Source organism: Mesocricetus auratus, unplaced genomic scaffold (assembly GCF_017639785.1).
Source record: "Mesocricetus auratus isolate SY011 unplaced genomic scaffold, BCM_Maur_2.0 Super-Scaffold_100023, whole genome shotgun sequence".
Classification (NCBI taxonomy): domain Eukaryota; kingdom Metazoa; phylum Chordata; class Mammalia; order Rodentia; family Cricetidae; genus Mesocricetus; species Mesocricetus auratus.
The window spans coordinates 4304342-4329772 of record NW_024429204.1 but is presented as its reverse complement, the minus strand read 5'-3'; the positions used below and the strand labels follow the sequence as shown (position 1 = coordinate 4329772).

General features: G+C 48.9%; 1 long non-coding RNA gene across 7 annotated transcripts; it reads right to left on the bottom strand.

Moving 5' to 3' along the window:
• Nucleotides 1–1215: 1215 nt before the first annotated feature.
• On the bottom strand, nucleotides 1216–23710 carry LOC110341360. 7 transcript variants are annotated; one of them, XR_005870580.1, is made up of 6 exons: nucleotides 18733–19277; nucleotides 12929–13035; nucleotides 10507–10596; nucleotides 9784–9908; nucleotides 7728–8418; nucleotides 1216–3658 (listed from the first exon to the last, which is right to left on the bottom strand). It is a non-coding gene; the product is annotated as an uncharacterized LOC110341360 (long non-coding RNA). The 7 variants fall into 7 exon arrangements; XR_005870581.1 differs by lacking the exon at nucleotides 1216–3658 and adding an exon at nucleotides 10804–10938 and having other exon boundaries at nucleotides 7223–8418; nucleotides 18733–19282; XR_005870584.1 differs by lacking the exon at nucleotides 1216–3658 and adding an exon at nucleotides 10804–10935 and having other exon boundaries at nucleotides 7223–8418; nucleotides 18733–19281.
• Nucleotides 23711–25431: the final 1721 nt, after the last annotated feature.

The window sequence follows — 25431 nt, the reverse complement described above, 5'->3', positions numbered from 1 at the left end:
AGTATCTTTCTAAAAGACTGATGAAGAGGAACAGATTGGACTCCTGTTAAAAAATGCCTGCATATCAAAACAGCAGGAACTACCTTAGAAAAAAGAGAATAAACCTACTGAAAAATTTGGGACAACAAACCAACAGTGATATGTCTACAATGTAAAGTGTTCCACAAATCAGAAAACAAGTCCCGTGTCCCGTCTGCCCACCTCCCCTCGCCTCTGCCCAAGGCAAAGACAAGCCATAAAAAGAAACTAAACATATAGAAATACAGTATTTGACTCTCAGGCCATAAGAGAAGCAGAAGGCGGAAATAATGAAGCATTCTAGGTGTAGGGTCATCTCGAGGCACTGTTCATCTCTCGCTGGCTTCCCTATGCCCAGCCTGCCCCTCAATGACTCCTCCCAGCGTTAGATACCCTTCTCTCACACAGTTTTGGGGAGCCACCTGCTTCCTGTCAGGCCCTTACTGGTATGTAGCCGCATGTAGCACACCAGAGATCTGTTTACAAGTTCTACATACAAAGTGATAAACAAGCTGAAACTTCAGCAAACCACCCAAAGAAGACGCTGGTCGAGCACGTTATGATACCTTGGTTCAGATTATAAAAACATGTTAGAAAAAAAAAGGAAGAAAAATCTGCTAGTCTGTGGTGACACATTGTTTATGATCTAATAAAGCTACTGGGTGTGTTTGTGGGGGGGGGTCAAAGCTAGCCACAGCCACAGACGCCGGGAGGTGGTGGCGCACACCTTTAACCCCAGGACTCAGGAGACAGAGGCAGACGGATCTCTGCTAGTTCGAGGCCACCCTGAGCTACACAAAATTGATCCAGTCTAAAAGAGAAACAGTTCACACAAAGGTGGTTTCAGCGTGTTTTTAATCCCAACACTAGGGAGGCGGCAACAGGAGTGTTATTATGGCAGGGCAGAGAGGGGAGTATAAGGCGGGACAGGATTGCAGTCTCAGGCTTGGTGGAGAGCAGGGTAGTGAGCATTGTGCTCTGAGGATTCGTGGAGACAGGACCAGCTGTTTTGGTCTGAGGTAGAGGTAAGAGCTAGTGGCTGGCTAGCTTGATCTTCAGCTTGATCAGGTATCTGTCTCTGGGTTTTGTTTTGGTTTTGGTTTTTCGAGACAGGGTTTCTCTGTATTGTTTTGGAGGCTGTCCTAGAACTCGCTTTGTAGACCAGGCTGGCCTCGAACTCACAGAGATCCACCTGCCTCTGCCTCCTGAGTGCTGGGATTAAAGGCATACGCCACCAACGCCCGGCTGTCTCTGGGTTTTTATTATTCATGCTACACTTGCAGAAGATTGTTACTGATGGAATGGAGCAGTTGCTTTTTTTTGTAACTGGGAAAAATACATTCTTTGCCTCCATGGAAGGCGAGCCCCGTAAGAATACCCCGGTTTAAGAGCGTGCGATCCCTTGTGCTCTGTAAACGGACTAAACCTCCAAGGGCTCCTTCACTCTTTGGGGAGAGGGTGGACTTTAAGGATTCCAGATTCCCTGCTGTTTGCACCTCAAGAGACCAGAGATGTGGCTTTCTAGACGCAGCATCTCCACCAGAAGCTTGCCCAGCTTCCTGCTCCTAATTGCCATCTCAGTCACTGCTCTGGGCTGGTCTCTGCCGCGGAGGGCGGGGCAAAACTGCCTTTAGTGTTAGCCTTGGTTCTGGTTTCCCCGGCTTTCTCCTTCTGAGAGGCCTTCTCCTGACCCAGTTCCGGGAGCCCTGGCTTTTGTTCAAGCTCGCACACTAAGCGAAATTACGTGAACGTGTTTTCCTATTTCCAGCGGAAATCAGGAGCCGCTCGTTTGTCCTAATTCTCTTGTTTTAGTTTCTAATCTTTTCTCTAAAGGGTACTCAGTTAGCCTCACTGGTATCTACTGGTTCTTTGCATTAAAAACAGGCTGAGAGCACATTTGTTCCTCCCTGACCACTTTCCTGTCTCCTCCTTCCCTCTCTCTCTCTCTCTCCCTCCCTCCCTCTCTCTCCCTCTCTCTCCCTCCCCCTCCCCCCCTCTCTCTGCCAATGTTTCTTTTTGATGTAGTCTCAGATAGCCCAGGTTAGCCTCACACTTACTACATAGTCAAGGATGACCCTGTACCTGAAACTCCCTGTCTCCTCTCCACTCCCCCATCTCAGCTCTTCTTTCTGATGTAGTCCCAGATAGCCCAGGCTAGCCTCATACTTACTACATAACTAAGGATGACCCTGAACTTGAACTCCTGACCCCCCTCCCCACCTGATGAGCCTATACTCCTCTGTAAAGCTGGTCTAAAAACAATTATATACTGATGGGGGGGAGTCAGTCACATGGCCATGGGAGAATCCCTCAGAGAGGAGAGGCTGCCCTAGAACGGTGGACTTGCCTTAAGCAATGCTAAAGAGATAAAGTGGAACAATTTTCTCTTTTCTGGATTTTTCAAGACAGGGTTTCTCTTTGTAACCCTGGTTGTCCCGGAACTCACTCTGTAGATCAGGAGAGCTGACTTTGTCCCCAGGGTGGGATAGAGATCCAATAACTTCTTAGCTGTTACACCCCAATTTTGCTAGAGTTCATTTGTTGGAATTGTGTATGTAGAGCCCATGATTCTGTGTGTGGCTTGGCTTTACTAAGCCCATCCTGGCTTCAGACTTGGGATCCTCCTGCTCGATTACAGCCATGCTCCCCAACAACTGTTAGGTGTCAACAGTATGAATGGTGAAGTAGCAGAGAATGTGGGGACATGTTTCTAAAGGACTATGCTACTCCACCCGTGAGGTGGGAAGCTGGTAGCTTTAGCCTAAGAATTTGATCACGTTTTTAAAGTCAAACTATTTTGTGTTATGCAAAGGGAAGCCTGGGGTTGAGCTGAGGGCCAGGGCCCAAGGAGAACAAAGACTATATATATATATATATGTGTGTGTGTGTGTGTGTGTGTGTGTGTGTGAATTTTGGGTGAAAGGAAAGAAGGGAAGGAGAGAGAGAGAGAGAAGAGGAACCATGTCCATGCAAGCTTCCTTAGGTGGTCCAAAGCCTTGAAAGGAATTCCCCCAGATGATAAATATTTGGCGCTGTCTCCTGTAGTGTAGATCAAAGAAAGCTAGCTGCTCATTCGAATGAGACTTTTTTTTTTTTTTTTTTTTTTTTGGTTTTTCGAGACAGGGCTTCTCTGTATTGTTTTGGAGCCTGTCCTGGCAAATGAGACTTTTAATGGTCATTAAATGGCACAGAGGCAGAGATCTGGGTTGAGGGAGTGCTAAGCAGTGACCGAGCTTGAAGGCAGCAGGCAAGCCTGGCGTTGGTGGCGAACGCCTTTAATCCCAGCACTCGGGAGGCAGAGGCAGGCGGATCTCTGTGAGTTCGAGGCCAGCCAGGGCTACAAGAGTGAGTTCCAGGTCAGCCTCCAAAGCCACACAGGGAAATCTTGTCTTGAAAAACAAAAACAACAACAACAAAAAAGGCAGCAAGCAACCCCCAAGCCTACCTACTGTTGCCTGTCTTAGTCAATGTCCTACTGCTGTGAAGAGACACCATGACTAAGGCCTCTCAGAAAAGGAAGCATCCAATGGGGGCTTACCTACGATTTCAGAGGTTTAGTCCATTATCCTCATGGTGTGGAACGCAGCATCACGCGGAAGGACATGGTAGGTGAGGAGGACAGAGATTTCTGCATGCAGATCTGTAGGCAGCAGGAAGAGAGAGCCCTTGGGCCTGGCTTGGGCTTTTACAAACCTAAAGCCCACCCCCCAGTGACTCACTTCCTCTAAGAAGGCCACATCTCCTAATAAGTTTCAACCGGTGCCTCTCCCTGGTGACCAGGCATCCAAATCCATGAGCCTGCGGGCCCGTTCTCATGCAAACCACACAACACTACTTGCGATTCTCAGAAATCTCAAAAGGCAGTGCTGTTCCTGGGGCCCGGGAAGGAAGGGCATCTTTGAAACTGAGCAGCCTATGGCCGTGCCTGCAGTGGAGCTGTTACTAAGCATAGGTCCCAGGGGAAGCTTCCCCAGGCAGGCGAGTCCCGGCCCAGTTTCCAAAGGCAGCCTCTGGGCTGCAGGAAGTCACTGCTAGCTACTCTGCTGCAGCCCTTGGGAAGGCAGGAGCCTTCTGTGGTCATTTATTTTTTTTTCTTTTTCCTCTCTTAACTGACATTGGAGGATTCGCTGTTTCGCAACAGCGCAACAAATCCCTAAATTGTTTTGCAGGATTTCTTCATTGTTTCAAGTCATTTGATTTTTATTTCCTGTCGTAAGGGGTGGTTAGAGAGAAAGAGTATGTGTGGGCTGCAGGCCTAATTAAGTCGGAAAACTACATTTGATGTCATTCAGCTTTGGGCACGCTGTCAGTGTAGCTGTGCCATCCGGCCCCGAGTAGCATCTGGTCTCTTTAGAGAAACATGAAAAGCTCTCTTCAGTCCAATTCAGAACCCTCTTGAAAGAAAAACAAAGCAAAAACCTTCCCAACACTTTAAATATTTAGCAAACACGGTCAACAGCAAGCTCTGGTTGAGCATGGTGGCACATGCCTGTGACCACAGCCTTCAGGAAACTGAGGCAGGAGGGTCAAGACCTTAATGCCAGGCTAGAAGACAGAGTGCGCTCCAGGTGAGCTTGAGCCATGTGAGGAAACCTTGTCTCACGCAGAACAAAACCAGACTGATTTTGACAAGAAAGGCAGCCAAGAGAAGGTCAATTGTGGAAAAAAGTGTCCTAGGGTCCGGTTCTCCAAGACTGTGTCTTAGTGGAGGCCTATTTACTTACTTTACCTGGCTGAGGGTCAGCCCAGAGCCGCACACTTGTTAGGCCAGGCTAATGAGACCGTTCGCGTATAAACGCCTTTTTCCTGGAGTCTTGTAAACCGCTGTGCTTTTCCGAGGTGGTGCTGGGTCTCCATCCTCTTTGGTCAAAAGGACAAAACTATGCGTTTACAATGGCTTTATTTTCAGCAATGGGCAATGTGTCATTTCACAAAACACAGAATGCACTGCTTTGGGCAGAAGACGTTGGTTTTATAGCCAGACAGTGGCTGGCGGTGGGCGGGTGGGTGGTATCGGCAGAAACAAGAACGGGGTGTGTAGACTGCTGCTCCAGGGTTGACTCGCAAGCCAGCGACGGAGAGCAAGAACAGCAGGGAACCATCTGGTAGATTCCATCAGGTTACTTGTGGTTAGACTTTTGTGTGGGGATTAAGGCAGACTCGTGGAACCAGCCTGTTTGAGAATGCTGACTTCTCAGAAGGTCAGACAGACAGCTCGACTTGGTGACGGTGGCTTTAACTCCCATTTTGATTTTCAGGCTCGTCTTTGAAGTGTGGTGTGAGACCCGAGTCTAAAACTATTGCCTCATGTATCACTTTGTGACCTCTAGTGCCTGGCATGCCCTGTGCCCAGCCTGGGCCCAGCAAATGTTTGTTGCTTTATTAATATTATTAACATTATTATGAACATTATTAACACTTGAAGAGTAGGATTGAGTCCCAGGAAATTCATTGTTTGTTTGTTTTGTTTTTTCCAGACAGGGTTTCTCTGTGTAACAGCCCTGGCTGTCCTGGAACTCACTCTGTAGACCAGGCTGGCCTCAAACTCACAAAAGATTCACCAGCCTCTGCCTCCCAAGTGCTGGGATTAAAGGCGTGCGCCACCAACGCCCAGAAAGTTCTAGGAAATTTTTAAAGGCCAAACTATGTTTTAGGGGTTAAAATGAAATCTCTGAACAAATGTTTCCCTTTTTAATTCAGATTGAGGTCTGGGGAGGGGGGCGGGCAGAGTCAGCGGGTCCTGTGGCCGGTTTGGGAAGAGGTAGGACGGTGACAGGTGTTTGGTTGGTATATTGGTCCCTGCTATATAAACTCTTTGACGATGGTGTTTTTAAACGGGCCGTGGTCTGTTTTCAAAAGCGTCACTCCCAAATGTCATGGGAAAATAGCCAAGCGGCCGGAGACTTCAGAAGGATCCACCCCCTGGGAGCCCTCTCTGACATGGAATCAGAGACCTCCCCACGTTGTCCTCCTTTGATCTCTACAGTCTGCGTCCCAAAAATACACGCTGACTTCCATGAGCGGAACAGCTCTTTGTCATCTCAGCTCCATCCAGTGCCCCCACCCTCCAGATGTGCCCCTCGCCTGTGGTTCTCTCCCTCCCCTCCTCAGAGCGTAGGGTGTGGCTGGAGACCCCAAGCGTGCTGGTGGCCCCAGGGGTCCCTGGTATAGACCTCTACTCGGGTGACGCCGAAGTTGCTGACACTGTCACAGAAAAGGAGTTTGAGGACAAGCCCGTCTGAGGCGCTGGACTTCACTGAGAGGAGATGTAGCTCCGATTTAAGCATCTATTAAGATGGAGAGAGAGGTGCGCAGAGAGAGGTGCGCAGAGAGAGTGTATCCTGCAACCAAGCGTGAGTTCAGGCCTCTTCCGTATCTTAGCTGTGGCCGTACGTGCAGCTTCAATGCCGTCTGAAATTACGTCTCAAAGGGTGCCCGGGAGACTTTTCTTTTAAAGGGTGGGTGCCTCTTTTGGCAAGTGAGATCATCAGATCGTTTTTGAGGTGCTGTGGTGGGTGGAGTTACGATCTGATGAGGTAACATGGGTTGCACAGGCGGCTCTCCACCTGTGGGGCGTGACCCCCTGGGGGTTGCATATTAGATATCTGCATTACGACTCATAGCAGTAGCAAAATTACGGTTATAAGCCAGCAACAAAATAACTTTGTGGTTGGGGTCACCCCAGCATGAGGAAGTGTATTAAAGGGCCACAACCTTAGGAAGTTTGAGAACCACTGTGCTAAAAGCGATTGAGACTCCTCCTTGACTACAAATGGGGTTCACAGTCTCAGGAACCCTAAGCGCTAGGCCCCCCCCTCACCTTCTGCTTCTGGGGACAGTTCAGCTCAGGGCTCAGCTCGCAGTCCGTGTAACTCAAATGTGCGGTGGCTCACCCTGTATCCTAGTGCTTAGGAGAGGAGAGGAGGATCAGGAGTTCAAGGCCACCTCAGCTACAGAGTGAGTTTGAGGCCACCAGGGGTTACATGAGACCCTGTCTAGAAAGAGAGAGAGAGAGAGACAGAGACAGAGAGAGACAGGAAGAGAGGGGAGGGAGAGAGAGGGAGGGAAGGGGAGGGAAGGGAGAGAAACAAGGAAACAAAGGAAAGTTATATTTATATGTGTATGTGTATGTGTATGTAAGTAGGTATGTAGGCCTGTGCATCTCAAGCCAAACTGAAAACAAATGCGAAACTGAGCCATTGTCTTGTTTACACTGCTGTACCTTTGTGTGTGAAGTAGATTTAATGTTTACTAAGATTCAGGAAGACAGGGAAATTTACATGGAAGAAAAATCAAGCAACTTCAAAGTGAACTTTGCCTGTCCTCCAGAAGCTGGCGTTCTGGAAACATCCCTCAGGCACTGAGCTAGGTTACACCACGGCTTCCAACCTGGCTTCCTCTATGCTTCTTGACTCTCTTAGGAGAAAACCCAGTTATGTAAAACCCATCACTATCACCACTAAACACACACACACACACAGACACACACACAGACAGACAGACACACAGATACACACACACACACACCACACACACACACACACACACACGCGTGTGCACACACGTGTGCTTGAACAAATGCTTCCCATTTTCCATTCTTTTTCTTTGCATGTTCAAGAACCACAGTGAGAAGTTACCATTTTTACGAATGGATTCTTAAACACTCAGATTCTAGGACAGGCCAACCCCGATCGGCAGGCACTCTTTACCTCGATGTGACTAGGCGACCGAGCCAATAGACTTCGAGTTACTCATTCCCGGTTTCCCCACCTGAGAAAGCTGTGCTGCTCCGGCACACGCAGCTCTTATTCCCCGGGCCTGGCACACACTGCAGATTAATGTCTGCCTGTTCTAGCTTGCTACCGACTTCCTGCCTACCGACTTCCTGTTCCGACACGTAGGCACCAGTCAAGAGCCAGCACCGCAGCACACCCCCCACACCCCCCCTGTGGAGGCTGGGATCTCACAGCCAGCCAGAGCTAATTGCTCCCTCTGGGAATTCTGCACCGGCTTGACTTGACACTTCCGATTGGCAAAGAGGAATGCGAAAGTAAGACCGTGCTTAGATGAATTTCTAATCTGGAGGGAAATGGGTGGTTAGGCAAAGGAATGACCCAAGGAAGGGGTAGAGGAAGAAAGGAGAAGAGAGAGATAATACAGAGACAGCCTGGGGGCCTGAAACTTAAAATCAGCTCTGTGAATGCTGGCAGCCTGTTCTCCAGACGCTTTTTCCAAAATCGATCATGCTTCTTCACTGGTTTCAAGTTTTGTCATTTTCATATAGTGGATGATTTCAACATGTGTGTCGGTCATGGTTCATTTGGGGAGGAAGGTTCGCTGTGAATTATGAGACAGTGAATCCATCCCAGAAAATGGGTTTCACGAAGTTTGGAGAAGAATCTGGGAAGGAGAGGGCAGGAGAAGGAATTCCTAACCAGGCCAGGCCCACAGGACATCTGGGTCCCAGGCACATCCCGGCCCGTTTCTGGAGAGCTGCTGTCTCCTCTGGTTGCTACCTCTGTGAGTTCACAGCCCATCTTCGCTGGGCTACTGTTGTTGGCAGACAAGAACAGCCAGTGTTGGGAACCAGCTCCCCGAGACACACCAGCCCGCCTTCAGTGACTCAGCGCTAGCAGCTACGTCATCATTAACCGCTGTACCCTTTAAAAGGTCCCTGCCATCACAGACCACTCTCTTGTTCTCCCGCTCTGTCTGTCTGTCTGTCACTCATGTGCCGGCCCGGCCTCCACACACACACCAATGAATCTCCTGCCTGTGATCTGTTGCATTGTATAATCTTTGCAGCATTCCTCAGCCCGGACCCACCAAGGAACTATCAGTAAACCCCAGCAGGCAGGTGGGCCAGAGTGCAGCGGCGAGCGGGCGGGGCGAGCGTGCGTGAGGGCCAACCGGGTTCTCCTGGTACCACCTGCAGTCTGTCTCTGACATTAGAGCCTGACTGCCATGCCTCCTTCCCCTTCCCTTCCACCCACGTGCCACGCCAGTTCAGTGACCCTTGCTGCTCCGCCCATCACGGGGTTCTCTGCCTCAAAGGCCTTCTGAGGGTTCTGACTCATCCTCCCTGTCACTCACATCCCTCAGTGACCAGACCCAGCCTGTCCTCCTGGGTCTATCCTCTTTCCCTCCCACGACTTCCTCTGCCGCAGACATCCGCGTTTCCCCAGACGGGTTCTGCTCTTTCCCACCTTGTGCCTCTGCTTCCCAGATCAATGAAAGACCCAACAGCCTTCTACACCCAATCCCAGTGTGTGTGTCTGCGTGTGTGTGCGTGCATGCGTGCGTGTGCACGCGTGTGTGTCCACTGTTAACACAGGTCTGGGAATCAGGCGGCCAATTCTCTCCTCCCACAGTGGGTTGCACGGATAGAATTCATTATACCAGGCTTCACAGCAAATGCTGTCACTCACTGAGCTGCCCCTCGGCTACTCTCATCCCTGAATCAAAGGGTCCTCTTAACTACAGTTCCACTGGGAGAGCTCTCGCCAAATCGCGGAGGCATGAGAACAGGCTGGGTTTCCCTGTCTCAGAGTTCCACATCTACAAGGTCAACCAGCTGTGGCCAGCGAGGGACGACCTGATCTGGAATGTGGTACACACATTTGTCCCTAGCACCCAGGAGGCTGATGGAGGAGGATCGCAAATTTGCCTCCTGCCGCTTCTGCGGGTACCGGAAACCCAAACAAACTCTTTTTTTTTCCTATTGTGATTGTGGTGTTTTACACAGTAGAAAAGTAGCTACTGTACCTCTGCAGATGACAGCACATCTCCTTCACCTTTTCCGGTCCTCCGCCAGCCACTCAACAAATATCTGTTGAGGAACCATGAACGTTGCAGGCGGTTCTCTCCTGCCAGTCTGGTCCTGCTGCCACCTTTCCCCAAATAAGCACACAGACGCTATATTAGTTATAAAAGTGTTGGCCAGTGACTAGGGCTTCTTACTGACTAGCTCTGTCTTAATTACTAACCCATTTCTATTAATCTAAGTATTTCCAGGTGGTCTCATCTTACATGGAGGAGGGTCCGGACCTGTTACTCCTATGGTGGTCTACATGGCGACTGTTTCCAGGTCTCCCTCTGCCTACCTTTCCCAGAATTCTCCTCGTCTCCTAGTCCCGCCTATCTCCCTGCTTCATTGGCCAAACAGTGTTTTACTAATCAACCAATAAGAGAAACACATACACAGAAGGACGTCCCCGCCCCCATCACATGACCATGAGAAACCACGCAGCAGTTTTGACCTTAGGTAGCCCCAAGGTCAAGCCTAGGTGTAATGCTGCTGTAAGGCTGCTTCACTGCTCAATAAGAGAACATGGTCCCGAGGCTAGGCAGAGGGTGAGATTAGAGCTTAGGCGTGAGAGAGCAAATCAAGTTTCTACTAGGTTTATCAAGCCGGAGGAACGTAAAGCTAAAGGGTTTAAACGGGCGGCCTCGGACACAACCCCACAACAGCCCCAGCTGCCAGGTTACCAAGGTCTCGAGGATCGACAGCTGGGCAGAAAAGACGGAGACTTGACTACTCCTTGGTGGGCTGTCGACTCCTGAACCAGAGAGGTAGTTCTGCAACACAGGAAGGTGGGAGAAAGCAGGAGGCCTCAGACCAGGCACACACACTCTTTAATTAGTTATTGGGAGAGGGAGAGGAAGAGAGAGATTTCCAGTCCATTCTCCCCTTGCTCACACAGGGTCTCCTGTTCTGTGATTTCCCCCGTGTCCACCCCCATCTCGTTGTTGGGGTTCTGGGACTACAGATGTGAACCACTGCACCTGGCTTTTTATGTGAGTCCCAGGATTCAGGTCATCAGGCTTGTGTGGCGAGCCCGCTGAGTCATCCCCAGGTCCTAGACCTGGTCTATTTTTATCAGGCTCCAGGGGAAAGAGTTCCATTAATCTTGGATGCTGCTGGAGTAGAGGACAGTATCACCCTCCCGTTCGGAGACCGTTGACAGCGTTTAATAAATGGGATCGTATGTACCCTATAATGCAACACTTCTCTTCCCGGGTTTCCACGCTAGAAGGTTGTTCTCACAAGGGGACTATGCAGAGAAGCGTACTGTTGCATTGTTGATTAAAACTAAGCAATTATAAAACATTCCAGACACCCGTTAATGATGAAGACATGGGACCGCTTTTAAGTGTTAAAATGCAAAATAGCACGCACAAAAGTATGAACTAGATTTTTTTTTTTAAAGTTCTGGGATGGAGCCAAAAGGTACGTAGGTATGTGCTAAGTAAATGCTATACCATTGACCTATATCCCTAGCTCACAAAGCATGGACCACATATCTCAAAATTATAATCTGAATAAGGAAAGTGAGTTATAGAATGATGGGCTCAACACTCCAGCATGGGTAGAGCTATGCCCTGTGCTGTCCAGGGTTACACATGCAAGCCTAGGTTTAAACAGTGGGTTCAAGCGACACATTCATCATTGCAGTTACTTTTGGAAAAGGTAAAGAGGACTAAAACCTCAGAGACAAGCATGTTTATGCCGACAATGCCGGAAGTCAGACACTGAGGCAGGAGAATAGTCAGTTCCAGGGCAGCCTGGCCTGTGCAGTGAGACCTTGCTTCAAAACAATGTAACAATGCTTAAACACATGTGTAAAGTTTTCTTAGTTTCAAGTAATAATAAGAAAAAAACCCCTCAGGGCTGGAGAGATGACTCAGAGGTTAAGAGCACTGATTGCTCTCTTAGAGGTCCAGAGTTCAATTCCCAGCAACCACATGGTGGCTCAAAACCATCTACAATTCAATCTGATGCCCTCTTCTGGGACGTAGGCAGAACACTGTATATGTAATTAATAAATAAATAAATAAATATCTTTAAAAAAAGAAAAGAAAAAACTCCTCAAAACCTTAAAGTACAAATACCGCAACTGAATAGAAAGATAGATAGACTATAAGGACATTTTTATATAAAAAGTAAGTTATTTTTCCAGGGTAAACAGAAATATGGCCTTTGAAGTTGACTCACTCTCTTCCTCCCTCCCTTCCTCCCTCCCTCCCTCCCTCCCTCCCTCCCTCCCTCCCTCTCTCTCTCTCTCTCTCTCTCTCTGTTGTTTTACATATGTTGGGTGGGAAAGATATTGGGTTTTAAAAACAGTTGACCAAGATAACTTCAGGAATATCCATTTGCAGGCAACAGGAGTTAACTTTTGTCATGGTTTTTAGAGTTGCACATTTAACTCACGTTCTTAAACCTGTAATGCCCTCTTTGACCCAATGGTCAAAAACATATCCTCCAGACTCTAGGAGGAAACACATGTACAAGTGGGCATAGTTTCAGGGGCTTTGTAAACCTAGGGTTAAGTCTCCACTATTCCATGCGGCTGGCCACGTTTTCAGATCAGCAAAGTAGAAATGTATGAATGAGAGCCAGGGTGTAGCTCAGTATTAGAGAACTTACCTCTCACACATGAGGCCCTGGGTCTTCATTTCCAACATCTTCAGAGAAATGAAGATAGGAAAAGAAAGGAAGAAAGGGGAGGAGAGGAAACGGAATTCTCTCTCTCTCTCTCTCTGTGTATGTGCATGTGTATTTCTTTGTGTGTGCGTATATTTCTCTTTCTGTGTGTGTGTGCATACGCGCGCACGTGTCTGTGTATGTGTGTGTGCGTGTGTATTTCTCTCTCTGTGTGTCTGTGTGTGCATGTATATTTCTCTGTGTGTGTGTCTGTGTTTGTGCGCGTGCGCGTGTGTAGATTTCTCTGTGTGTGTGTGTGTGTGTCTGTGTCTCTGTGTCTGTGTGTCTGTGTGTCTGTGTATAAAAGCAGCTGAGTCATGAAACAATTACTCATCGTTCAAGGGCCCCCAGTTAGCGTCCCGTGCTGCAGTATAAGTAAGCAAGGCCACTCTGGGAAACCACAGACTTGGGGAAAACGGAACTCACCAGCATAAATGCTGACATCCTTGTCTTCAAAACCAGCCTCTCAGCACAAGGCTGGGAACATACAGAGAGATCCATTTCCTCTTACGTAGATCACAGCGTCTGTTCTCCTGCAGGGACCGTAGAACAGGGAGGCTGTTGCTGAATGGTTCAGCTTACACTGCAGGGTCAGCCTCTGGTGCCCCTCCCTCACTAGAGGCCTTAGATCTACCCAGCATCCCTAACACAGTCAAGACTTTCCCAACCCTAGGGCTCTCAGTCTAGCTACTAACCTCAGTCTAAAAGTAAGGTGGCCTTTTACACTGAAGTTCTTTAACGCACACACTTTGGAATGTGAAACTTTTGAATTTGCTGCCTAGCAAAAAAAAGGAATATAGAGGAAGTTTACTTAACTAATTCTGAAAATTCGTGTGCTGAGGTCTTCGGAGTTGTGATAAAATGCCAGCACCCCAGTGTGCCAAGTGGTCCAAACCCATGAAAAGGCACTAAACATTTAGAGGAGATGTAATCATACCTATGACCCAAAGTCAGATGTGGCCTTGAATATTCTAGACACAAACAAGAAATCTCTGGAGGTCCTCACTAAGGTCACATGCTGACAGACAAAGGATACAGTTCCCAGATTATCTCCAAACCATGGGAAAGGAATCTACCAAGACTCACTTTGTAAAGCTGTTCTGCAATTGTGCCGTGAGGAACTGGCTGGGGCTGAGATGGAGCTATAGGGACCCAACAGGACATCAGATTAACACAGTTGAAAACCCTTCGTCCTTCCTTGTCTGCAGACTCCCACCCCAGCTCTCCCGAAGCTCCTGTTGACTCCTTGTTCAGAAACCTATCTTTGCATGCACACAGAGCCATGGCCTTGAGAGAACCGCCGCCGCCACCACCGCCACCACAGCCGCCACCAACATCACTACTACCTCTACCAATAAACATGCACTCAGAAGTTTCAAGATCAGGGTGGCAGCTGTGGTTGCTGGAGAGGCAGCTCATTGGTTAAGAGCACCGGCTGCTCTTCCAGAGGACCCGAGTTCAATTCCCAGCACCCACATGGCGGCTCACAGCCATCTGTAACTCCAGTTCCAGGGGATCTGACACCTTCTTCTGGCATTCAAGGGCACCAGGCATGGAGGTGGTGACATCCATGTGGGTAAACACCTGTGCACATTAGGGAAATAGAAAGTGGTAGCTATGTGTCCACATTTCCATCCCCAGGGGAATAGTGTCTGGATTACCCCTGGTTTTGTATTGATTTCCCCCTCACCTTATTTTATCTTATTTTTTTATTTATTTTTGGAGTTTCAAGACAGGGTTTCTCTGTATTGTTTTGGAACCTGTCCTGGAACTCGCTCTGTAGACCAGGCTGGCCTCGAACTCACAGAGATCTGTCTGCCTCTGCCTTCCCAGTGCTGGGATTAAAGGTGAGCGCCACCAACGCCCGGCTCCCCCTCACTTTTTTTTTCTTTTTTTTTCGAGACAGGGTTTCTCTATGGCTTTGGAGGCCGTTCTGGAACTCACTTTGTAGACCAGGCTGGCCTCGAACTCACAGAGATCCGCCTGCCTCTGCCTCCCCAGTGCTGGGATTAAAGGTGTGTGCTACCAACGCCCGGCCCTCCCCCTCACTTTAAAAACAACAACAACAACAAAACTAACTTCTTTGAAAGCCAGAAGAAGGGTTAGACGTGCATAGGACTGGCCATACAGCGCAGTCAATCCTAGGTTGCTTTTGAAATCTCTGTGAAAGCTGTTATCCTCCAACTTTTCAATTTAGCCTCAGGCAGATTTTTTTTTAGACAAGGGCAGAAACCAGCCACCTTCGCCAAAATACCACAAGAATGGCCTCTAAGCCACACATTAACGTTCCTCTCCTCTGACATCTCTTGAGCCTCCAGAGTTCAAATCTCCCTCAGCACCACTGTCCTCCATGCTCCTCCTAGGACGGCCCAGTGAGGCCCCACCCACCTCAAGCATTCAACAGCTTTTCTAGTCTGAGGTCCCAAAGTCCACATTCCTGCAGACAAACACTCGGTTGGGCCTACCCCAGCCCCTGATACTAACTTCTTAGTTTTTTCTTTTCCTTTGTTGAGATAAGGTCTCACTCTGCAGTCTTGACTGGCTTGGAACTCCCTCTGTAGACCAGGCTGGCCTCGAACTCACAGAGATCCGCCTGCCTCTGCCTCCCGAGTGCTGGGATTAAAGGCATGCTCCACCACCGCCCGTCTTGTTTCCCTTTTTGTTGGTATGTGTTCCTTGTCTGTGGCACTAAGGGCATTTTCATACAAGTACATAATGTTGTAACCTCTAACACAGCCCTGCTGCCCACAGCCGTCATGAAAGGAAGGTGCGGGACAGGGTTAGCAGGTAAAGTATACTGAGTCCATAGTAATGTATAAAGTGCCCTATTATATACTGCTCAATATTGCCAGCGGTGTGTGTGCGCGCATGCGTGTGTGAGTGTGCGTGTGTGCATGTGTGTGTGTGTGTGCTCCTGTGCGTGCATGTGTGTTATGGGGTCAGTCTCCAAGACTGCTCCTTTTACCCCCACCCCAGCTTGCCCTTCTCAAGTCCTGTCACTGACTGGGACTGTGGAGTGTCCCTCCTGCACACCAAGGTCTTCTGGAAGAGGACCCTTCCTCTCTAACACTTTTGCATGTCCCCATATTGCCTTCTCTTGTGACCTCTCCTACAGGCCCACGCTTCCCTTCGGGGTTGGACACATGGGCTTCTATTCCTGACCCATGGTCTTTCCTATCCTGAAGTTAACCGGTTTCAGATCCGATGTGGACTATGGAATAGGGGAAGGCAATCAGCTCTTCACCGTTCTTGTACGCCAAGGAAGCCCGCCTTTGTATGTATCTTATTCTCTTCCTGTTGCCCGTGGATTCAGACGGGGAACTCTCAGCTCCTTCTCCAGCACCGTGTCTGCCTGCCCGATGCCGTGTCCCTCCCGCCATGACAACAATGGGCTAAACCCCTGAACCAGTGAACCAGCCCCAGTGAAACGGTTTCCTTCCTGCCGTGGCCATGGTGCCTCTTCTCCGACGGAGGCTGGGTTTTAAAACTGACAGGCTGATTGATCCGGCAGAGTAGATTTCGAGGCTAGTCCAGCATCCATGCTGTGGCGGACTTAGGACAGTCTCCTTTCAGCCAGGGAGACGAGATTCTCTTTAAAGGCGGCTTGAGAACGTACCAGAAGTCAAGGACAATCAAGTTGGTGCCAAGGAGAGTACCGCAGCTGCAGAGATGCAAGGATACCATGCTTTGCATTGGGATAACAAAGACTTCTTGGAGGCCTCTGGGGAACTGTCCTGGTTATCTGCATTGCAGTCACTGGACGGACACACACACACACACACACACACACACACACACACACACACACACAGCCGGACACTCATTGGAAAGGCTGTGCTTTGAAAAGAGAAGTCTAGGGTGGCCTGCTCACACACGACTATGTAGGAAAATATTCCTGCATCTTCACCCACCAGGACACTTGGGCTATTGCAGCAACGGTCCGGCGGTCGGTGGGGTTTAGCTACCTCTGGAGCTGGTGGCGGATGGCCTGTGGTGCTGGTTTTCCAGTCACAGAATGTAAGGGCTCTCAGCTCATGGAGGCTCCCGCACAGATCTTAAAGCAAGGTTTGGGAGAGCAGGCTGAGAGTCCCTAAAGGTAGTCTCCCGAGGGTGATGTGTGAAGCTGTAAGGATAAGGGTCCCCCCGCGTTGAAAAGGTCAAGAGCTTGGAATGTCGATCACCAAAAAGCCACAGGCAGCAAACGGAGTCAGTCAAAGACGGGCCACGTGGGCTGAGACTGCCCAGACCACAGAGGCCAGCTGTTGACATCTGCCGGAGGAGGTCACATATCAAGACCACGTGACCCAGACAGGATTTAGCATTTTCCGTGCTGGGCTTTGGTCTTGCTTTGGTTCCCATTCCCTTTGCTCCTTTCCAGTCCCAAAAGGGCGCGTCTGCTTTGGGCCGCTGTCTTGGTTTTCTGGTTACCGGTGTTCACAGCTAAGAACTTGCCTTGACTCCTAGAGGACACTTGGACCTTCATTGGAACCATTAAGACCGCGAGACCCCTGTGGAGATGAAGCACGTGTGCTTTGCCTTATGGGGGGGGGGCACAGCCCTTTCCAGGGCCAGGAGCAGAGTGCTATCGTCCAGGGAGATATGCTTGGGTGTGAGCTTGACAACGGTTTATGGTTAATCTTAATTATCAACTTGACTGGACTGAGAAGTGCCTGCGGTTAGCAAAAGGCACTTCTCGGGCATTTGTAAAGGCTGCAGGGAGCATTCCTAGAAAAGATTAGCTAAGGGGTTGAAGATCCGCCCCGGGGCGAGTGGTTGGAGCCCCCAAGGAAGTCCAGGGAAAGGTAGAGAGCCCCAGAGAGCAGGGGTTCTCTCTGCTTCCTGGCTGCCAGTTGTGAGCTCTGGGTTCTGTCAAACACTGGGTTTCCTTCCCACCACACGGACTGAAGAAACACGCTAAAATGCAGCCTTCCCCTCTGGGAGTCATTTGTTTGGCTTAGGTCACGGCAATGAAAAACAGAATAAAGGGGCCAACACATATAATCTTAGCGTTTGGGAGGCAGATGCAGGAAGATCAGGAGTTCAAGGCTACTCTGTGCTGTATGAATCCCTGTCTTTGTTTTGGTTTGGTCTTTTGAGACAGGGTTTCTCTGTATTGTTTTGGAGGCTGTCCTGGAACTCGCTCTGTAGACCAGGCTGGCCTCGAACTCACAGAGATCCGCCTGCCTCTGCCTCCTGAGTGCTGGGATTAAAGGCGTGTGCCACCAACACCCAGCTATGAATCCCTATCTTGAGAGAGAGAGAGAGAGAGAGAGAGAGAGAGAGAGAGAGAGAGAGAGAGAGAGAGAGAAGAGAAAGAGAGAGAGAAAGAGAGAGAAAGAGATTATAGCTAATGATCACAAGGTGATTAGCCCAATAAACCAGGAGCATGAATAGGCCATTCACACACTCATTTATACAAAAATTCAGAATAAAAGTGTGTGTGTGTGAAACCTTTGCATTGTCACTGGACATGGTTATTTTTCAGAGCTGAGGACCAAACCCAGAGCCCATGCTAGACAAGGTCTCCATTCCCAAGCTACTCTCCCAGTGCCGTCTTACTTTAAAGACAACAGTAAAACCATGCTATTGGGCCCCTCCCTAGACACACTGGATCGAAATCTCTGGTGACAGAAAGGCAGGATCTGAGGCTTCAAAAAGGAAACGCAAGCGGTGTGTGACATCGCGGACTACGATCTCAGCGGGGAGAAGGCCAAGAAGGGGGCTTTTATAATTGATACCACGACCCCGTGTCGCTTTGTGGGCTGGTTGGTGGTCCTGATAAGAAAGAAAACTACAGGGCTTGAGAGATGGGCTCGGCAGTTAAGAGCACTTACTGCTCCGGCAAAGCCTCCTTCCCAGCATTCCCGAGGCAGCTCAAAACCATATATACATAACTCCAGTTCCGTGGTCCGGCTCTCCTGGCCTCTGTGGGTTCCTACATGCGTGTGGCGCTTGTAATGTGACACGGATGAACATGCACACATAAGTAAATCTTTTTCCCAAAAAAGCAAGAACTCCAAAAGATGGCTGCTTCCTGCACATGGACAGGGACGGGATGGGATGGGTAAGAGCCTACAGCACCTCAACCTGCTGAACACAATGGAGAGCTGAAAACCAGGGATGCTCTGTGTCCCGTGGCCACTGATGACATAAACAGCCCAGGACTGGCTTGCAACCAGGGCGCAATATAAATACCCCCACCCCCAGTCACGACGGAAAAGGGAAGATACCTCTCTCACAGAAGAATTCCAACAATGCCAAGCGCTTTACACAGATGCTCCTGGCCCCAGGAAGCAAGGCTTAGTGGTTGCCTCCCCTTCAGCTATGGCTTTTGCTTCAAAAAACCAAAACCAAAACCAAAACCAAAAAACACAGCATCAGAGGAGAGGACAGAGAGATCTTCAAGTGGAGAAACTTAGTGATCAAGGGTAGCTTCAGTGATGACACGCCATGTGGATATATGGGCTTTGGCTGTGAGGAGGCTCCCAGACTTCTGTGGTATTCCTCTACCCAGAACTCCAGTCTAACCACAAACAAAATACCCGATCGATCCAGGTAGAGAAGTATTTTACCAGGCACATAGCGAGAACCTTCAAAAACGTTTAAGGTCCTGATGATCAATGGAACTCTGAGAAACAGTCGCTGAGCAGAGGAAACTACAGAGACAGGACTGCGGAGTGATACGTTCTCCAGATGGATCATGAGACAGAAACGGCAGTTAGCGGAAGTACTGGTGAAATCCAAGTCAGCACAGAGGCTGGCCAACCGCCGTAACGGAAGCAGAGCTCTGGGGAGCTCTGGGTAGACAGCGGGGCCCAGTACAGCTTCTCGTGTGCAGGGGAATACAGGGGGATCCTTACTCCAGACACCTCAACTGTGAGAATTCCAAGCAGCCCATGATGGGTTTAGGGGATATGCTTTGCTTTCATTTTATTTTAGGAAGGGTTTCATGTAGCCAAGGCTGCCCTGGAAATCACAATATAGCAGAGGATGACCTTGAACTCCTGAATGCCCTGTCTTCCACTGAGTCCTAGGATTGTAGGCATGAGTACCTCATGTAGCATGAGTGGTTTGAGGGCTTGAACCCAAGTTTTTGTGCATGGTAGGCAACTGGTCTACCAACTACGCTACATTCCCCATGGAATAATCAGCGGGGGTCTCTCTATATAGACCAGGCTGTCCTGGAACTCGCAGAGATCCTCCTGCCTCTGCCTCCTGAGTGCTGGGATTAAAGGTGTGCACCACCATGCCTTGTTCTTTAATTAAAGGGTATTTATTGGTTCTTTGAGGATTCCACACAGTGATATTTGAACATATTCACCCCTCTCCCAGCTCCTCCCAGATCAACCCCCAAGCCCTTTCCACCCACCAACTCTGAGTCCTTCCTATATTTTCACCCATCAGGTCTAATCTGTGTCGGGCATACATACATGATGTGTGGCCTTCCTATGAAGCGTGGTACATACATGATGTTCGGCCTTCCATTGAAACATGGTACATATGTGATGTGTTGTCTTTCACTGAAGTACATACATGATGTGTGGTCTTCCATTGAAGTACATACATGATGTGTGGTCTTCCATTGAAACATGGTACATACATGATGTTCGGCCTTCCCATGAAGCGTGGTTGACCTCCCAGTGGCAACACTCAAGGCTGATCTTCCGTTTGCCCGTCTCCTTCTTCTGACATGCCTGGCCAAGACAGCCATAGTCCTAACTGCCCGGGAGCTCTGCCCGCCACTGTCCTTGACTTCCCCTTTCTGTCAACGTTGGAGGCTCATCCTTTCCCATAGTTCTCGCTGCCAAACACCAAAGAAGGATTCGACACTTGTCTGTGACTGACAGCTTGGGGAAGTCCATGCGTCAGCCTTCTATGGCTACAAGAAGCCCTCCACAGGGCCTGGAGAGACGGCTCAGCAGTCACCGGCTGCTCTTCCAGAGGGACCTGGGTTCGATTCGCAGCACCCACACGGCAGCTCACAACTGTCTGTAACTCCAGTTCCAGGGGATCCAATGCCCTAACACAGACATACCAATGCAAATAAACGAATCATTTAGAAAGAAGTCTCCCACACCTCCTAAAAGCAGCGTGAATGTTGAGGACGTCTCGGGCAGTGCCGCTCTCCTCAGACATGGCTGTGGTAGCAATGCCTTCCTCAACCGTGGCCCTGGGTTCTGGGTGGAACTCGCTGAAGTCTCTGCTCCCTTGGGATTGGGTGGTGGCAGCAGCAAGTTGATACATTTTTAGTTAAGGTCTACCAGAAGTTCTGAAATATCACCTGGACATCCTGTTCCAGGAGCTCTCGGCAGACGTCCTACTCATAATTACTGTCATGGGTAAGATGTGAGTCGTGCTGAAACAGAAAGCCTCTGAAGATAGAAAGATCGTGAACTTCCATTCATTACGTAACATCTGTGGTCTATTTGGGGCACCGCTTGACACGTGATGAGTGCAAAGCAGACAAATACAGAAAGCAAGTAATTAATAGGGAGCAGCTGACACACTGTTCTGATCGTCCCGACCTAGAGAAGAGTCTGTTTCCTGTGGCACATAATTAATATTCAGGTCACCCCACGGTTTCTCGATGCAGGTATAATGAATGACACTTGTGAATTTTCCTGTAGAATGAGAACCATTGCAAGGTGTGGAATAGTTCGTCGAGAGGCGTCCCGGCGTCCCAATTCTCCTTATTGATGGTCCCTTGCCCTAGGGTCTCTCCTCAAACCAGTCTGCACCTTGCTGACCGCCACCTCTCCCCCCCTCTCCCCCGCCCCCCCGCCCCTGCTCCAAGCATGTACTCCTGCCTTATGCCCGCTCTAGCCTTAGTTCTAAGATTATATCTGGGTGTGGTATCATGTATGCCTGTAATCAGAACACCCAGGAGGCTGAGCCAAAGGGACCAAGAGTTCAAGACTAACCTGGATGATGTAGTAAGATACTGCTCAGAAATATGAATATTATAGACATGTTTTCTTCCTGTGAACTGGAGTCAGGAACATGAGATAGACAGACAGACAGACAGATAGAGATAGATAACTGATAGATAGATGATGCCTGGTCTACAGAGCGAGTTCCAGGACAGCCTCCAAAGCCACAGAGAAACCCTGTCTCAAACAACAACAACAACAACAAAACACACACAAAATGACAGAACTGGAGTTATAGCTTAAGGTAGAGGACTTGCCTACCACATGGAAGACCTTGGGCTAAATTCCCAGCATGGAAACAACAGTGAAAAGTATACTCGGGTTGGGGGCTCACGCCTTTGAGCCTGCCCCTTGGGGGACAGAGGCCACTCTGCTCTGCATAAGGAGTTTCAGGCCAGCCAGGACTAATTAGTGAGACTGTGTCCACAACAACAATGACAAAGAAGACCTTTTGGCACCATGTCACCGACCTCTTCTGACTGCTGTGTTGGGGGCTTTTCTCCTGGCCCTGTTGTTAATACAGAGCCCAGCCTTTTAAACTTTTCCCAGGTCAACAGATGCCCGTAAGTATTCCTTTAAAACTCCCGCGTCCACTTCCTGGTTAAACTTTTCCTAAGGAAGTTGTAGGTGATTCATGCTTATCGGCCTTTTTCTCCTTTATCCGTGACCGTTCGTCCTTGTGACTTAGTTGCTTGGCATTTGCCCACACCGGGAAATGTAATGACCATGGTGCAGACTGCGACACTACCCTGTAGACCAAACTACCCTGTAGACCACACTACCCTGTAGACCACACTACCCTGTAGACCACACTACCCTGTAGACCACACTACCCTGTAGACCACACTACCCTGTAGACCACACTACCCTGTAGACAACACTACCCTGTAGATGACACTACCCTGTAGACGACACTACCCTGTAGACCACACTACCCTGTAGACAACACTACCCTGTAGATGACACTACCCTGTAGATGACACTACCCTGTAGATGACACTACCCTGTAGACCACACTACCCTGTAGACTGCATTACTCTGTAGACTGCATTACCCTGTAGACCAAACTACCCTGTAGATGACACTACCCTGTAGACCACACTACCCTGTAGATGACACTACCCTGTAGACAACACTACCCTGTAGATGACACTACCCTGTAGACAACACTACCCTGTAGATGACACTACCCTGTAGACTGCATCCCCTGTAGACTGCATTACCCTGTAGACCAAACTACCCTGTAGACCACACTACCCTGTAGACAACACTACCCTGTAGACAACACTACCCTGTAGTGGCTCTCAAGCTGGACCAGATTGCAAAGGTTAAAGATCTTAATGTATTTCCCCCTCATTTTGCTCGTGGTCTTATCGTTCTGATTTGATGACACACCGCACAGTCATGTTTAGTTTCTCCTCCTCTGGCTGGTGAGATTTGGTCTCCGTGGCATCTCTGAAAGATGCATATAAGCTCCTCGTAGATGGTGGCCACAACACTCCACTGACTTTCACGTATAATTCCTTTCAAAGAATCCCTTTGTTCTTGTGGGAAATTAAGCCCCCCCAAACACAGACATTAAAATGCAAATTTGGAGAAGCACATGGAGAACAACAGACCCAAGAATTGCATCTCAGATTAGCTGTCAATCGATCCCCCCCCCAAGCCGTGTGTCAACGAGCCCAGGATGCTCTCCTCTTATTTGTATTTATAAATTCAATTAAATTCAATTTAAGACTGCAGTGAGACAGACTGGTTCTCCCGCTTCCCTGCGTAATTCACTTACTTCTCCAGGGTAAATGGCATAGAGAAAGAAAGGCCACTGTTCAGAAGCCCGGGGCCCCGGAATAAAAAAAACCTGTGCATGTCTCGCAAACGCCTGTCCTGCTTGGTGTCAGTGATGTCATCCTCAGCATCGGCAACGTCCTGCTCCTGTCCCTGTGCTCGCTGGGGAGACAGCTTCTTGGACAGCTCTGTATTAAAACTGGGCTAATGTTTCCTGCCTTTGCTCCCTCGAGCAAAGGAAGCGAGTTCATCTGTGTGGCTCCGTGCTTTCCGAGGCAGAATGGTGTTAAGATACGGCGTACAGATCGATCTCTCTAACGCAGGCTTTCCAAAGCATGGCTGGTGGGAGAGATTATAAATGTCTGCCAAGGGACAGTGGCCTTGCTGACACAGTGCTGGGCATCTGGGGGTGGTTCTCTTGAGCTCCCAGGCAATTTCCTTCAGGCACAGGAGGAATTTGAAAGCTAGACAACCCGAGTCGCTCTGACCGGTAAATGTCGGTTTTCCCATGGCTCCCCGCCTCCCGCCCAGCCTCAGCTCCAGGCTGTTAAGAGTTATGAAGTACAGCCAGCTGATCGCATCTAATGGATCCAATATACCTCTGATAAATGTTTTATTTTAAAAAAATCAATGGCTCTACCAAGGCAGAAAGGATACCATGAGTACGAGGAGAGCCTGGGCAACCCAGTAAGCCCTTGTCTAATGAAAGCAAGCAAACAAACAAACAGAATCCCCAGAAAACAAAACAAAGCCAAACCTAGGGTTGTCAATTCACAGGAAGAGCAGATACATAGCGTGTTTGTTATAAAAAGAAATGCCAGGCAGATGTGACGCCGTGTAAAGCTGCACCCTAGCCCAGTGCAGGAATACAGAAGGAAATACACAAGCACTAAGGAGATGGTTCCAGACCGCAGACGGCACCAACCCCTATGTACTCTGCGAGTTCGTATATATGCATAGTTACAGTGACACAACAACAGATCAGAGGAGCCATTTTCCTTCTTTCTTAAATCACGGCTGCAGTGATTGTGTGACTATGCTGAGAGCTGTTTTCTTTAGCTCTATGGTGTTTCACCTACTTACCAAACAGCCTTTAACGCCCAAGAGAAATGACGTGTCCCACCAGGTCTTTGCACACTCCTACAGCCGAGACAAACCAGTGGCAGCTCTCACCCTTCCCGTCTCATGTCTTGTGACAAGTATCTAGCTAGCTAGCTGTCTTAGCTAGGGTTTTTATTGCTGTGGATAAAAGACACCAGTAACCACAGGTGCGTCCTGTTTCCTAGTCCTGGCTCACAGCCCCGGCCTTGCCCCACTGGCATCAGCCTCTAATTATGAAAACACGAACTCTTACACTTGGGGCTTCTCCACTGTACTGTAAGTCTGTATATAAGGCTGCTCCCTCCTTGCAATAACACACATGCATGCACGCGCACACACACACACACACACACATGCACAAACGCACACACGCATGCACGCACACATTCTCTTAGCACAAATGGCCGGGCATTTTATCTTTCACTTAAATCTCCAGGCTTTCGCCCAATACAATAGATTTAAATGAAAGACATAGATATATAGATATAGATGTAGGTTTGGATATAGATGTGCAAAAGCACAAATACATTCACAGAGTAAAGCAAAAAGCCCCAAAGCTGTCACTTATCATCCCCAGTTCTCCATAAGAGCTGTCTTCCCGTTTTATTTTTTATTTACTTATTTTTGTATGCCTATAAAGAAACTTTTATAAATGAGGGAGAGGGAACTCAGCAACCCAGCTGAGAACCTGAATAAGCAATTCCCAGAAAAAGAGACACGAATGGCTTTAGAAAGGGAAAAATGCTTAGACGGGATGATGGTTAGAGGGGGGAAAAATTAAAAGTTGTATAAGAAATGCAATCTGATCCATGGCCTGGCTTGACCACAAATATTGTTTATGTAATATTAATACTCCAAATGTAACTGGCTCAGCGGACAGAATGGACTCGGAATGTTCCAGCTGCAGTCCTCTGTGTCACCTCAATCCTTCAACCCCACAGATGCAGAATCAGTTTCCACAACCTTTCTAAGTACTCTTGTGTTACTAGTGAATAGTCTCGCCCCACCTCCTGGGGGGGGGCAAAGTCCATTTCAGTCTAATATCATAAACCCAGTTCTGATCCAATTTCTGTGTCTCCTTGCCCAAGTTTGGGGTGACAAGGCTTCAAGTTT